Below are 13984 nucleotides of genomic sequence, written 5' to 3'. Positions count from 1 at the left end.
CATACCAGAAATGAGGAGGTGGGCAATAAAGCTCCCGAACCAGCTCTCTGGTTTTGGCTCAAGGAGCAGGAAAGGGAAAATCTAATACTCAGAGACTACGGAAACATCTCCCCTTTTTTTTTCCTCTCTTCTCCATCCCACCACAGCCTATAATCTCCAAGCAATAGTGGCACTGTTCATTAATGAGCACCCATAAGAGTTGAAGCTCTGAGAGGATCCTCTCCTTCCATACAGTGGAGCTGTGGTTCTAAGAGGGTAGGCCAAACCCCAGTGCTTGTTTCTTTCTCTCTGTCCTCCCCTGTCCAGCTCAAGATAAGGAGGCAGTTGGTAAGTCCACAGCAAAGTAGAGTAACAAAAGCCCCAGCTTTCTAGCCAAAGGATTTTTTTTTAAATATATTTTATTGATTTTTTTTACAGAGAGAAAGAGAGAGGACTAGAGAGTTAGAAACATCGATGAGTGAGAAACATCGATCAGCTGCTTCCTGCACACCTCCTACTGGGGATATGCCCGCAACCAAGGTACATGCCCTTGATTGGAATCGAACCTGGAACCTTTCAGTCCGCAGGCCGACGCTCTATCCACTGAGCTAAACCAGTTAGAGCAGGATTTTTTTTTTTAAATTGTTAAAGCCCCAGGGAGCTGAAAACTAGTCAATACAATAAGCTGAAAATGAGAAATTAAAAGCATACAGATCAGTAATAAAAAGTTAAAACTGTCACTATTCACTGTTGACATGATTATCTACCTAGAACATACCAAGAATCTAAAGATACAACAACAACAATAAAAACTTCTACAACAAATAAGTGAGTTTGGCAAGCTTGCAGAATATAAGATCAACACACAAATATCAACTGCATTTCTTATCAATAAACAATTGGAAAACAAAAAATCTAGTATCATTTATAAAGTTTAAAAGAAATTTGAAATAATTGCTATAAATCTGAAAAACATATATAAGATCCATATACTGAAAAACTACAAAATGCTAATAGAAGAAACCAATTAAATGGAGACACACCATATTCATGGATTAGAAGACCCAACAAAATAAAGATTCAATTCTCCCCAAAATAAACCAAATTCCGTGAATTACAATTGAAATCTCAGAGGGGAAACAAATAAAATCTCAGCAGGATATTTTTATAGATATAGAAAAGCTGGTTCTAAAATATACAGGGAAAGGCAAAGGAACTAGAATTTGTTTAATTTTGGAAAAAGAAAAATCAAGTGGAAGGAATTATAATACCAGATTTTAAGACTTACTTTAAAGTGACAGTAACCAAGACAGTGTGTTATTGGTGAAGGGACTGATACACACATCAATGAAACAAAAATGACAGAAATATGCTCACACAATTAAGGCCATTTGACTTTAAAGTTGCAAAAACAATTCAATGGCAAAAAAGAAAAAATCTTTTCATTGGATAGTGTTGGAACAACTGGACATCCATACACAAACAACAATAGACTTTGAACTTAATCTTATACCTTATACAAAAATTAACTGAAAATGATCACAGTCCTAATGGCAAAACCTAAAACTATAAAAGATTTATAGAAGAAACTCTTCATGCTTAGGATTAGGCAAAGAGTTCTTAGACATGACACTAAAATCATAATCCTCTTTTTTTATTCTAATAAAACTGAACTTCATTGATATTAAAAACTGTTGCTGTGTAAAAGACACTATTAAAAATAATTTTAAAAACAAACTGCAGCCTGTTTCTAATTCATTCAACATCAGAATGGGTTGTAGTCACAATATTTTCCAAGTCAATAAGTTTTTTCATAATACAGATTTTATGTTATAATAATATTTTCCTGTAAATAACTTTCAATTTATTTCTCCTTTATATTACAGTTAAGGGTATTATATTTGTTTTTGAATTATGTACATAGGTAGATTTTATTATCTACGAATTTTATTTCAGGATTGTAAAGAGGGCATTACAAAATATTCCTTACAAAACGGCGGCATTAGGTCCAACAGGGTTGAACCAGTACATTAATCTATACCATATCTCCCATGAAATTCTACAATAGTCTCTCAATTAGATCCCTTTTTGTTTAATCTGGCTATCATCACACTACTTACCAGTAAGTCTGCCTAAAACACAAACTTGCCATGCCCCTCTTCTGTTCCTAAATATTTCATAGAGCTGACAGGGAAAAAAACCCAAACAAACAAATTCTTCAAAATGGCATTTAAGACCCTTTGTAATATGACACTATTTGCCCAACAATCTTTCTTTTCAGGAACTTGCTCTCCCCCTCACACTGAAAACCTTCATTATGGAAGAACCTGGAACACTTCTCTCTTTTAGCTTTCCTGTTTCTTTTTGTTTTGTATTCTTTAATGTTTTTATTGATTTCAGAGAGGAAGGGAGAGGGAGAGAGAGAGATAGAAACATCAATGATGAGAGAGAATCATTGATTGGCTGCCTCCTGCACGCCCAGCACTGGGGATTGAGCCCACAACCTGGAATCTCACCGTGACCTCCTGGTTCATAGGTTACACTCAATCACTGAGCCACACCGGAGGGGCTTCTGTTTCTTTACTGAATGATATTCTTAATCTGTTTTGCTGACTACACCTCCTTTTTTCATCCTCTAAATGTTGGAAAGGTTCCTGTGCTCAGTCCTTGGACCTCTTCTTTATCTACACTATTCTTGAGGTGACTGATTCTATGATGAGTCTCAAAATTATATGACCAGCTTAGCCTCTTCCCTGAATCCCCAATTCATAAATGCAATCATTCCTCTAAACATCTCTACTTGGATGTCTTATAGGCATCTCAAAATCAAAGTCATGACTGCCTCTCCCAGCCTCTCCTCCTCTACCAAAACCCAATCCACCCACATTCTTCACCTTGGTAAAGAGTAATTACATTCTTTCAACCATTCAAACCAAAGCCTTAAAGGTCATTCTTGGTATCACTTTATCCTACAATCCAATCAATCCACCTACTGGTTCTATACCCAAAATATACTAAATCCAGAATATAATCCTTCTCAACATCTCCACCTCAATGCCTAGTCTAATTCACAATCTTCTTGTGCGTGTATTGTTAAAATACCCTACTACCTGGTCTTTTTATTCACACTTACACTCTCTTTGTCTATATTCCACATAGCAGTGACAGCAATGTATCCAAAGAATTTTTAAAAAGCCATCTATTGCCCTGACTGGTTTGGCTCAGTGGATAAAGCATCGGCCTGCGGACTGAAGGGTCCCGGGTTCGATTCTGGTCAAAGGCATATACCTTGGTTGCGGGCACATGCCCAGTAGGGAGTGTGCAAGAGGCAGCTGATCGATGTTTCTCTCTCATCGATGTTTCTAACTCTCTAGCCCTTTCCCTTCCTCTCTGTAAAAAATCAATAAAATATATTTTTTTTAAAAAGCCATCTATTCTTAGATCTCTGAAGGGACTAAAACCCACCAGTGGTTTCCTTCTCACTGAAAAGTAAACCTTTACACTAACTCTCAAGGTCTGCATCAGTACTTATCAAGCTTGAATACATACTCGAATCAATTGTGATGGGAAAATATATAAATGCCCAGGCCCATCCTCAGTAATTCAGATTCAACTGATCTGGAGTGTAGGGTTTTGGTATTTATTGGATAAATGATGTTATTGTCATCTCTGCCTTCCCCATCACAGGGATGCCCACACAATTCTGGCTAGCCAGAGTACTCCATTCTTGTGGTCTTAGTTTAAGATTGAGCATATGACTCAAGCTGAGTCATTTCCTGGGCTTTGTTGAAGTTACCTGGAGAGGTATATGGCTAATGTTGAATATTATGTAAGCCTAACAGGGAAGGAAAGCAGAAATGATTAAAAATATATTAAAAACTAAACAAGATCTTTCCCAGTTTAAAGACAGCATTTAAGCATCTATTAGTCTGATGTTTTACACAGAATCTCCTTTTTAAAATCCAACAATAAAACTAGGATTTTCTTTAAGTAACTGACTGCAAACTGAGTTAATTGCTTATGGTTCATCAGATCCCCTGAGGTAGTTTCAAGCAGTTAAATGCCTTGAAATAAAATGTCAAACATCAGGATTAGAAAAAACAATGCACAAAATACAAATTTTTCTATAAATACTCTATCTTTGGATCAATACAAACACTTATGTGGTGTTTTCCTCTGTTCTACTAATATGTCCCTAGTACCTGAATAAAGCTATAACTTTGTGTGTGGTAGAACTTAAACACACACACACACACACACACACACACCTCAGTGGCTTTTTCCAAAGAAATTCTCACTCAATAGAAGGTAGAACCTGGAAAACGGCCCTGATAAAAAGGCCAACATGAATAGACAAAGCTCTAAACCAATATGTATACAACTCATTCTAGTTGTGTGTGTTTTTAAGTAGGTTTTCAATTTTTGAGGGGGGAAAAAAATCTGTTTTGCTTATGACAAGTCATTCTGAGTCTTTAGAGAGTGCCCTGGCCATTTTCTTTCTCTCAACTCAACTTCTCAAATGATTTTTTAAAAAGGTTCAAACACTACAAAGCATCTGATTTAGTGAAAAGCACTTTAAATACCTCTCCAAGTACTCCCCACTGGATCAAAATGTCATAGAAATGTTGTAAACACTATCAGTCATGTTCCAGAGAACAATTTAAATAAACATTGTTTTGCTCTTTTGTCTGGAAAAGTAATTTCTGAAGTGAAGAGTTCAAAACTTTTAGCCCTACATAGTATGCAGTTAAAAAAAAAAATCTTTTAAGCATCAGAAGCAGAGTACACAATAGGCTTTGTCTTGTTAAACAAAAGAACGTGCTTTTCCTTTCAATCATTTCCAGCTGTATGGTCTGGCCTTCATGGAATCAGAAATTAACAGCATATGGCATCTGGCTACCTGCACAGACTGCATATAAAATCTGAAGTCTTCAATAAGATTAACAGGTCTAGTGGTTGAGAGTGGAAGGGGAGCCACCAAGTTCTATTTCCAAAACAGAGGCAATACCTCTAACTAAAAGAAGGCAAGAAAAAATCATCCCTATCTATTTAGATGTCAACTGTACTCTTGAGAAATGACTGGGATCACAAGATTTTCCTACCTCCTGGGCAGCTGAAGAAGATACTACCACTGACTGCATAACTATCTTGGTTCCAGAACAAGGAAGGAATTTTTTTTTTAATGTAGTTCTGGGTTAACCCACCTTATGACACATCTAATGCTCTGGAAACCAAATGTACCAGATACAAGAAAAATTGAAATGACATTATTCTTATCATACGTACCAGTAAGTCTTAGTACCAGAATGTCTAAATACACAGAATCTTGGACTAAAAGGTCTTCAAGGTCTTTCTTTCTAAATAAAGCCATTCCAGACAAAACATTAATTTGCCTTTCTTATTAAGATGAGTAGACCACAAGGACACAGACAGTGGATGGTGAAGGTTTGGGGGAGAAAGGGATGATAGAGCAATGGGGGGGAGGGACAAATGTAATACTTTAAACAATAATGATTTATTTTATTTTAAATGAGTAGACCAAAAATCTATTAACTCCTGGGATATATTGTGTTTCAGAATCCATACAGCCCTAATCTCTACCTTGATTCTCAGCTGGCAGACCATAAACCCTAAGCCTTCCTTCCTATAGCACAACAGGTGTGAGAATAAATGCAGGGCAGTAAAAGATAGCTTAGTACCTTCAAACTTATAAGAAACTAGAGGCCGGGGCACAAATTCGTGCACCAGTGAGGTCCCTCGGCCTGGCCTGTGGGTCAGGCCAAAACCAGCTCTCTGACATCCCCCAAGGGGTCCGGGATTGCGAGAGGGCGCAGGCCAGGCCAAGGGACCCCACCGGTGCACAATCGGGGCCGAGGAGGGACGCAGGAGGTTGGCCAGCTGGGGAGAGACCGCAGGAGGGCTCCAGAGCGTATCCGGCCCACCTCACTCAGTCCTGATTGGCCAGACCCCAGCAGCAAGCTAACCTACCGGTCGGAGCATCTGCCTCCTGATGGTCAGTGCATGTCATAGTGAGTGGTTGAGCTGCCTTAGCATATCATTAGCATATTATGCTTTGATTGATTAACTGGACAACTGGACACTTAGCATACTAGGCTTTTATTATATAGGATAGTTGCTCAAAACAGTAAGGACTGATCATATTCAGCTCCTCCTCAACTCTTTCTTCTGTAGCTTCAGGCACTCAACACCTTCAAGTCTACTCTTCACACTTTTAATCCTGTTTAATACTTTATTTAGACCCTCTCCAAAACATTAGAAATTGAGTTTCAGTGGGCCAGCAAGTCAACCAGTAGTATATTCCTTGACAGTTTACTTCAAAACTCCTAGAGAGAAAAAAGTATTTTACTAATACATGTTCTGAGAACTGGGCTTGAAGTAATTTCATCAATAACGTTTAATTCTGCCCTCAAGCATTTGGATCTCATAAAAGAGTTCCTCAATAGTGCTTTAAGTGAAGACAGAGGAAGAAACCCAAGCACATTCAAAGGCAGAATTAAAATCTCATTAAGACATACAATTCAGAATAGACAAAATAAAAAAAGGTGGGCAATCCATGGGAGGAATACTTTAATATTTTTTAAGGCATGCATGGTCTAAGGACAATCAACCACTAGAATTCCTATGTCAAAAGATCCTTCCATGACTACAGGAATTGCTAGATTCAGGTAAAACTATCTAGATTTTAAAAAGAAGAAGAACAAAAATTTAAAAGAATAACAAATCTATTTTCATCTCTTAAAGTCTCCCTCTCCCCACAGTTCTCACTAGGACCCTGACAGCCCATAGACATCAATGTATTGCTTACCCTGAGGCACTAGGTCAACTGCAGGAATCTATCTGCAGCTGCTAATGTTTAATTTTCACTTGAAATTTCAGAAATGCAAATGCAATGCATCAACAGCTGTTCACACTTTCAATTTTTTTTTTACAAAGCTGGTCATGAAATGTGGCTTGCTGAACATCTGTAACACAATTACCAATTCCTGTTTTAATGCCTATAAATGCTGCTGCCACTAGTGAACAATCTAATTTCACTGTCCAGTAGTGAAACAGGGTGGCTGGATAGGCACTGGCTCCCTGGAAGAGTTGGCAATGGGAAGGAGATAATGTTGCTTATTAAGAAACTGGAGCAAACTAATAGCTAAAACATACACAAAAGCAGTCTACTTACATTAGGAACATAGATATACTAACATGTGCAAGTGCACACATCAAATTGGTGTGCAATGTGAGTAATAAATAACTGCACTTCATTAACTAACTGCCTACTAGGATTTCATAAGACACAAAGAAATACCTCAAGATGTAATCTCTTTCCTCTAGAAGTTAACTAACAGGGTAATTCTCAAACTTATTCTGGGCTATCAACTATTATGAACCATAATAAAAGGTATGAACTCTCTACCCAGAAGTACTTGCAAATACATATAATATTGCACATAATTTTAGACAGCTACTGAACCTCCAAGACCTACAGTTTATGGGACCCAGATTAAGTACTTAAATAGTTCTAAAAATAATTTTTTATATAAACAAAGAATTTAGTTGTAATCTGTCAAGATTGCTTGTTTGGGAGAGTTTATTTACAATGAGAGAAGGACATTTGGGAGAAAGAATAACATTTCTGACATTAAAGAACTAGTAAACCCATGGGACCTCACTGATGGTACTAAAGTTGTAAATGAACTGATCCCCCCAGGGGTCCTGGACTGTGAGCGGGCGCAGGCCGGGCTGAGGGATTCCCCTCCCTCCCCCCCTCAACCCCCAGTGCACGATTGTCGTGCACCAGGCCTCTAGTGTGATTATATAAGATAGTGCATTTTTTTTTAAAGGGGGCATTATGTCTACATAACTCTAAAATCATTTGGAAAAAAAATAATATGTATAATTATATGTACAGAGAGAATAAAGCAAATATGGTAAAATGTTAATAGCTGAGCAATCTGGATAAAGTATATATGGACTTGTTTGTACTATTTTTGCAAGTTTTCTTTAGGTCTGAAATTCTTTCAAAAAGATAAGTAAATAAAAATCATGTGCTCTGGAGTATGTCTGCCTAGGTTCAAATCCTAGCTCTGCCAATCACTACCTATGTGACCTTGGGCACATTACATTTTTTAACCTCTCTTTGCCTCATTTCCTCACTTGTAAAATAGGGACAATATAGTACTACCTCAATTTGTTATAAACGATAAAATGATAATTCATGTAAAGCACTTATTAGAACAGTATCTGACAAATAAGAAGCACTCAAATTATTGTTATTAATATTCCTTTCCAAATATCACCCATATTCCCTTCCCCTTTCATCCTACCACTCTCTTAGACCATGCCAATTATAGGGGGGAGGGGGAGGGGGGAACAAAACACAATGGAAAAGTCATGGTTTTTCATTTTTAGCTTCAAGTTTGTTATCTTCAGTGTGGGCTCCCTACCTCCAGGCTGGCTGTCCCTTAACTGATTGTCTGACTGCTATCAGGGAAAGGCTGCACCCATGACTCTTGATACACACAACACTGAGACGTTAACCTTCAACATTAGCTTTAAGAATAAAATTCTAATTCCTTTCATTTATTATATAAAACCCATTATGATTTAGTTACAGCATACCTCTTTGCTCTTATCTCTCAACGAATTTCCACAAATATACCCTTCACTGAGGCTTCAATGAACTACCTGTACTTCTTTCAATATAAATCTTCAATCCCTGAAACAGTACCCTCTTTGCCTAGAAGAGGATTTCATCCTCACTCATTTACCAAACCCATATTCACCCTCAAAATTTATCTCAGTGTGATGCAGATGCTTCTTTGCACACACAAAACCCTACGTGCACAGCTCTACCACGGTGTGATAATATAATCACTGATTAGTCTGTCATGCTCATTAGGTTCTAAGGTTCTTAAAGGTGAGAGCTTGTCTTACAAGTCTTTGAATTGCAAGCATAAAAACTGATATAATATAGGCTTTGAACTGGGGTTTAGTGGATGAATCTCTTGACAAGAAATTCTAATATGTGTCTACACATAGAATAATCTATTGAGTGGCAAATGAAAGTATCTGTCAAACACGGAGGGCTGTGCTTAAGGCAAATCTATACTTTTAACCAAATATATAAAATGTTAGCCACATAAGTTTGGATAACTAAAAACTAGCTCTATGCCCTGGCTGTGTTGCTCTGTGGGTAGAGCATCAGCCCAGGCACAGAAAGGTCATGGGTTCAATTCCTGGTCAAGGGAATGTACCTGGGTTGTGGATTTGCTCTCCACCCCTGGCCAAGGCACATGCAAGAGATAGCCAGTAGCAACCAGTCGATGTGTCTCTCTCACACCAATGTTTCTCTCTCTCTCTCTCTCTCTCTCACACACACACACACACACACACACACATTTCTCTCAACTCAACTTCTCAAATGATTTTTTAAAAAGGTTCAAACACTACAAAGCATCTGATTTAGTGAAAAGCACTTTAAATACCTCTCCAAGTACTCCCCACTGGATCAAAATGTCATAGAAATGTTGTAAACACTATCAGTCATGTTCCAGAGAACAATTTAAATAAACATTGTTTTGCTCTTTTGTCTGGAAAAGTAATTTCTGAAGTGAAGAGTTCAAAACTTTTAGCCCTACATAGTATGCAGTTAAAAAAAAAAATCTTTTAAGCATCAGAAGCAGAGTACACAATAGGCTTTGTCTTGTTAAACAAAAGAACGTGCTTTTCCTTTCAATCATTTCCAGCTGTATGGTCTGGCCTTCATGGAATCAGAAATTAACAGCATATGGCATCTGGCTACCTGCACAGACTGCATATAAAATCTGAAGTCTTCAATAAGATTAACAGGTCTAGTGGTTGAGAGTGGAAGGGGAGCCACCAAGTTCTATTTCCAAAACAGAGGCAATACCTCTAACTAAAAGAAGGCAAGAAAAAATCATCCCTATCTATTTAGATGTCAACTGTACTCTTGAGAAATGACTGGGATCACAAGATTTTCCTACCTCCTGGGCAGCTGAAGAAGATACTACCACTGACTGCATAACTATCTTGGTTCCAGAACAAGGAAGGAATTTTTTTTTTAATGTAGTTCTGGGTTAACCCACCTTATGACACATCTAATGCTCTGGAAACCAAATGTACCAGATACAAGAAAAATTGAAATGACATTATTCTTATCATACGTACCAGTAAGTCTTAGTACCAGAATGTCTAAATACACAGAATCTTGGACTAAAAGGTCTTCAAGGTCTTTCTTTCTAAATAAAGCCATTCCAGACAAAACATTAATTTGCCTTTCTTATTAAGATGAGTAGACCACAAGGACACAGACAGTGGATGGTGAAGGTTTGGGGGAGAAAGGGATGATAGAGCAATGGGGGGGAGGGACAAATGTAATACTTTAAACAATAATGATTTATTTTATTTTAAATGAGTAGACCAAAAATCTATTAACTCCTGGGATATATTGTGTTTCAGAATCCATACAGCCCTAATCTCTACCTTGATTCTCAGCTGGCAGACCATAAACCCTAAGCCTTCCTTCCTATAGCACAACAGGTGTGAGAATAAATGCAGGGCAGTAAAAGATAGCTTAGTACCTTCAAACTTATAAGAAACTAGAGGCCGGGGCACAAATTCGTGCACCAGTGAGGTCCCTCGGCCTGGCCTGTGGGTCAGGCCAAAACCAGCTCTCTGACATCCCCCAAGGGGTCCGGGATTGCGAGAGGGCGCAGGCCAGGCCAAGGGACCCCACCGGTGCACAATCGGGGCCGAGGAGGGACGCAGGAGGTTGGCCAGCTGGGGAGAGACCGCAGGAGGGCTCCAGAGCGTATCCGGCCCACCTCACTCAGTCCTGATTGGCCAGACCCCAGCAGCAAGCTAACCTACCGGTCGGAGCATCTGCCTCCTGATGGTCAGTGCATGTCATAGTGAGTGGTTGAGCTGCCTTAGCATATCATTAGCATATTATGCTTTGATTGATTAACTGGACAACTGGACACTTAGCATACTAGGCTTTTATTATATAGGATAGTTGCTCAAAACAGTAAGGACTGATCATATTCAGCTCCTCCTCAACTCTTTCTTCTGTAGCTTCAGGCACTCAACACCTTCAAGTCTACTCTTCACACTTTTAATCCTGTTTAATACTTTATTTAGACCCTCTCCAAAACATTAGAAATTGAGTTTCAGTGGGCCAGCAAGTCAACCAGTAGTATATTCCTTGACAGTTTACTTCAAAACTCCTAGAGAGAAAAAAGTATTTTACTAATACATGTTCTGAGAACTGGGCTTGAAGTAATTTCATCAATAACGTTTAATTCTGCCCTCAAGCATTTGGATCTCATAAAAGAGTTCCTCAATAGTGCTTTAAGTGAAGACAGAGGAAGAAACCCAAGCACATTCAAAGGCAGAATTAAAATCTCATTAAGACATACAATTCAGAATAGACAAAATAAAAAAAGGTGGGCAATCCATGGGAGGAATACTTTAATATTTTTTAAGGCATGCATGGTCTAAGGACAATCAACCACTAGAATTCCTATGTCAAAAGATCCTTCCATGACTACAGGAATTGCTAGATTCAGGTAAAACTATCTAGATTTTAAAAAGAAGAAGAACAAAAATTTAAAAGAATAACAAATCTATTTTCATCTCTTAAAGTCTCCCTCTCCCCACAGTTCTCACTAGGACCCTGACAGCCCATAGACATCAATGTATTGCTTACCCTGAGGCACTAGGTCAACTGCAGGAATCTATCTGCAGCTGCTAATGTTTAATTTTCACTTGAAATTTCAGAAATGCAAATGCAATGCATCAACAGCTGTTCACACTTTCAATTTTTTTTTTACAAAGCTGGTCATGAAATGTGGCTTGCTGAACATCTGTAACACAATTACCAATTCCTGTTTTAATGCCTATAAATGCTGCTGCCACTAGTGAACAATCTAATTTCACTGTCCAGTAGTGAAACAGGGTGGCTGGATAGGCACTGGCTCCCTGGAAGAGTTGGCAATGGGAAGGAGATAATGTTGCTTATTAAGAAACTGGAGCAAACTAATAGCTAAAACATACACAAAAGCAGTCTACTTACATTAGGAACATAGATATACTAACATGTGCAAGTGCACACATCAAATTGGTGTGCAATGTGAGTAATAAATAACTGCACTTCATTAACTAACTGCCTACTAGGATTTCATAAGACACAAAGAAATACCTCAAGATGTAATCTCTTTCCTCTAGAAGTTAACTAACAGGGTAATTCTCAAACTTATTCTGGGCTATCAACTATTATGAACCATAATAAAAGGTATGAACTCTCTACCCAGAAGTACTTGCAAATACATATAATATTGCACATAATTTTAGACAGCTACTGAACCTCCAAGACCTACAGTTTATGGGACCCAGATTAAGTACTTAAATAGTTCTAAAAATAATTTTTTATATAAACAAAGAATTTAGTTGTAATCTGTCAAGATTGCTTGTTTGGGAGAGTTTATTTACAATGAGAGAAGGACATTTGGGAGAAAGAATAACATTTCTGACATTAAAGAACTAGTAAACCCATGGGACCTCACTGATGGTACTAAAGTTGTAAATGAACTGATCCCCCCAGGGGTCCTGGACTGTGAGCGGGCGCAGGCCGGGCTGAGGGATTCCCCTCCCTCCCCCCCTCAACCCCCAGTGCACGATTGTCGTGCACCAGGCCTCTAGTGTGATTATATAAGATAGTGCATTTTTTTTTAAAGGGGGCATTATGTCTACATAACTCTAAAATCATTTGGAAAAAAAATAATATGTATAATTATATGTACAGAGAGAATAAAGCAAATATGGTAAAATGTTAATAGCTGAGCAATCTGGATAAAGTATATATGGACTTGTTTGTACTATTTTTGCAAGTTTTCTTTAGGTCTGAAATTCTTTCAAAAAGATAAGTAAATAAAAATCATGTGCTCTGGAGTATGTCTGCCTAGGTTCAAATCCTAGCTCTGCCAATCACTACCTATGTGACCTTGGGCACATTACATTTTTTAACCTCTCTTTGCCTCATTTCCTCACTTGTAAAATAGGGACAATATAGTACTACCTCAATTTGTTATAAACGATAAAATGATAATTCATGTAAAGCACTTATTAGAACAGTATCTGACAAATAAGAAGCACTCAAATTATTGTTATTAATATTCCTTTCCAAATATCACCTATATTCCCTTCCCCTTTCATCCTACCACTCTCTTAGACCATGCCAATTATAGGGGGGAGGGGGAGGGGGGAACAAAACACAATGGAAAAGTCATGGTTTTTCATTTTTAGCTTCAAGTTTGTTATCTTCAGTGTGGGCTCCCTACCTCCAGGCTGGCTGTCCCTTAACTGATTGTCTGACTGCTATCAGGGAAAGGCTGCACCCATGACTCTTGATACACACAACACTGAGACGTTAACCTTCAACATTAGCTTTAAGAATAAAATTCTAATTCCTTTCATTTATTATATAAAACCCATTATGATTTAGTTACAGCATACCTCTTTGCTCTTATCTCTCAACGAATTTCCACAAATATACCCTTCACTGAGGCTTCAATGAACTACCTGTACTTCTTTCAATATAAATCTTCAATCCCTGAAACAGTACCCTCTTTGCCTAGAAGAGGATTTCATCCTCACTCATTTACCAAACCCATATTCACCCTCAAAATTTATCTCAGTGTGATGCAGATGCTTCTTTGCACACACAAAACCCTACGTGCACAGCTCTACCACGGTGTGATAATATAATCACTGATTAGTCTGTCATGCTCATTAGGTTCTAAGGTTCTTAAAGGTGAGAGACAAGTCTTCAAGTCTTTGAATTGCAAGCATAAAAACTGATATAATATAGGCTTTGAACTGGGGTTTAGTGGATGAATCTCTTGACAAGAAATTCTAATATGTGTCTACACATAGAATAATCTATTGAGTGGCAAATGAAAGTATCTGTCAAACA

General features: G+C 38.0%; 1 protein-coding gene across 6 annotated transcripts in view; it reads right to left on the bottom strand.

Moving 5' to 3' along the window:
* Positions 1 to 13984, bottom strand: part of EXOC6B (exocyst complex component 6B) — a 524781-nt gene that overhangs the window by 379649 nt on the left and 131148 nt on the right. The window lies entirely within an intron of this gene.

Source organism: Myotis brandtii, unplaced genomic scaffold (genome assembly GCF_000412655.1).
Source record: "Myotis brandtii unplaced genomic scaffold, ASM41265v1 scaffold251, whole genome shotgun sequence".
Classification (NCBI taxonomy): Eukaryota; Metazoa; Chordata; class Mammalia; order Chiroptera; family Vespertilionidae; genus Myotis; species Myotis brandtii.
The sequence above is the reverse complement of the archived record's forward strand: the minus strand, read 5'-3'. Positions and strand labels throughout refer to the sequence as shown.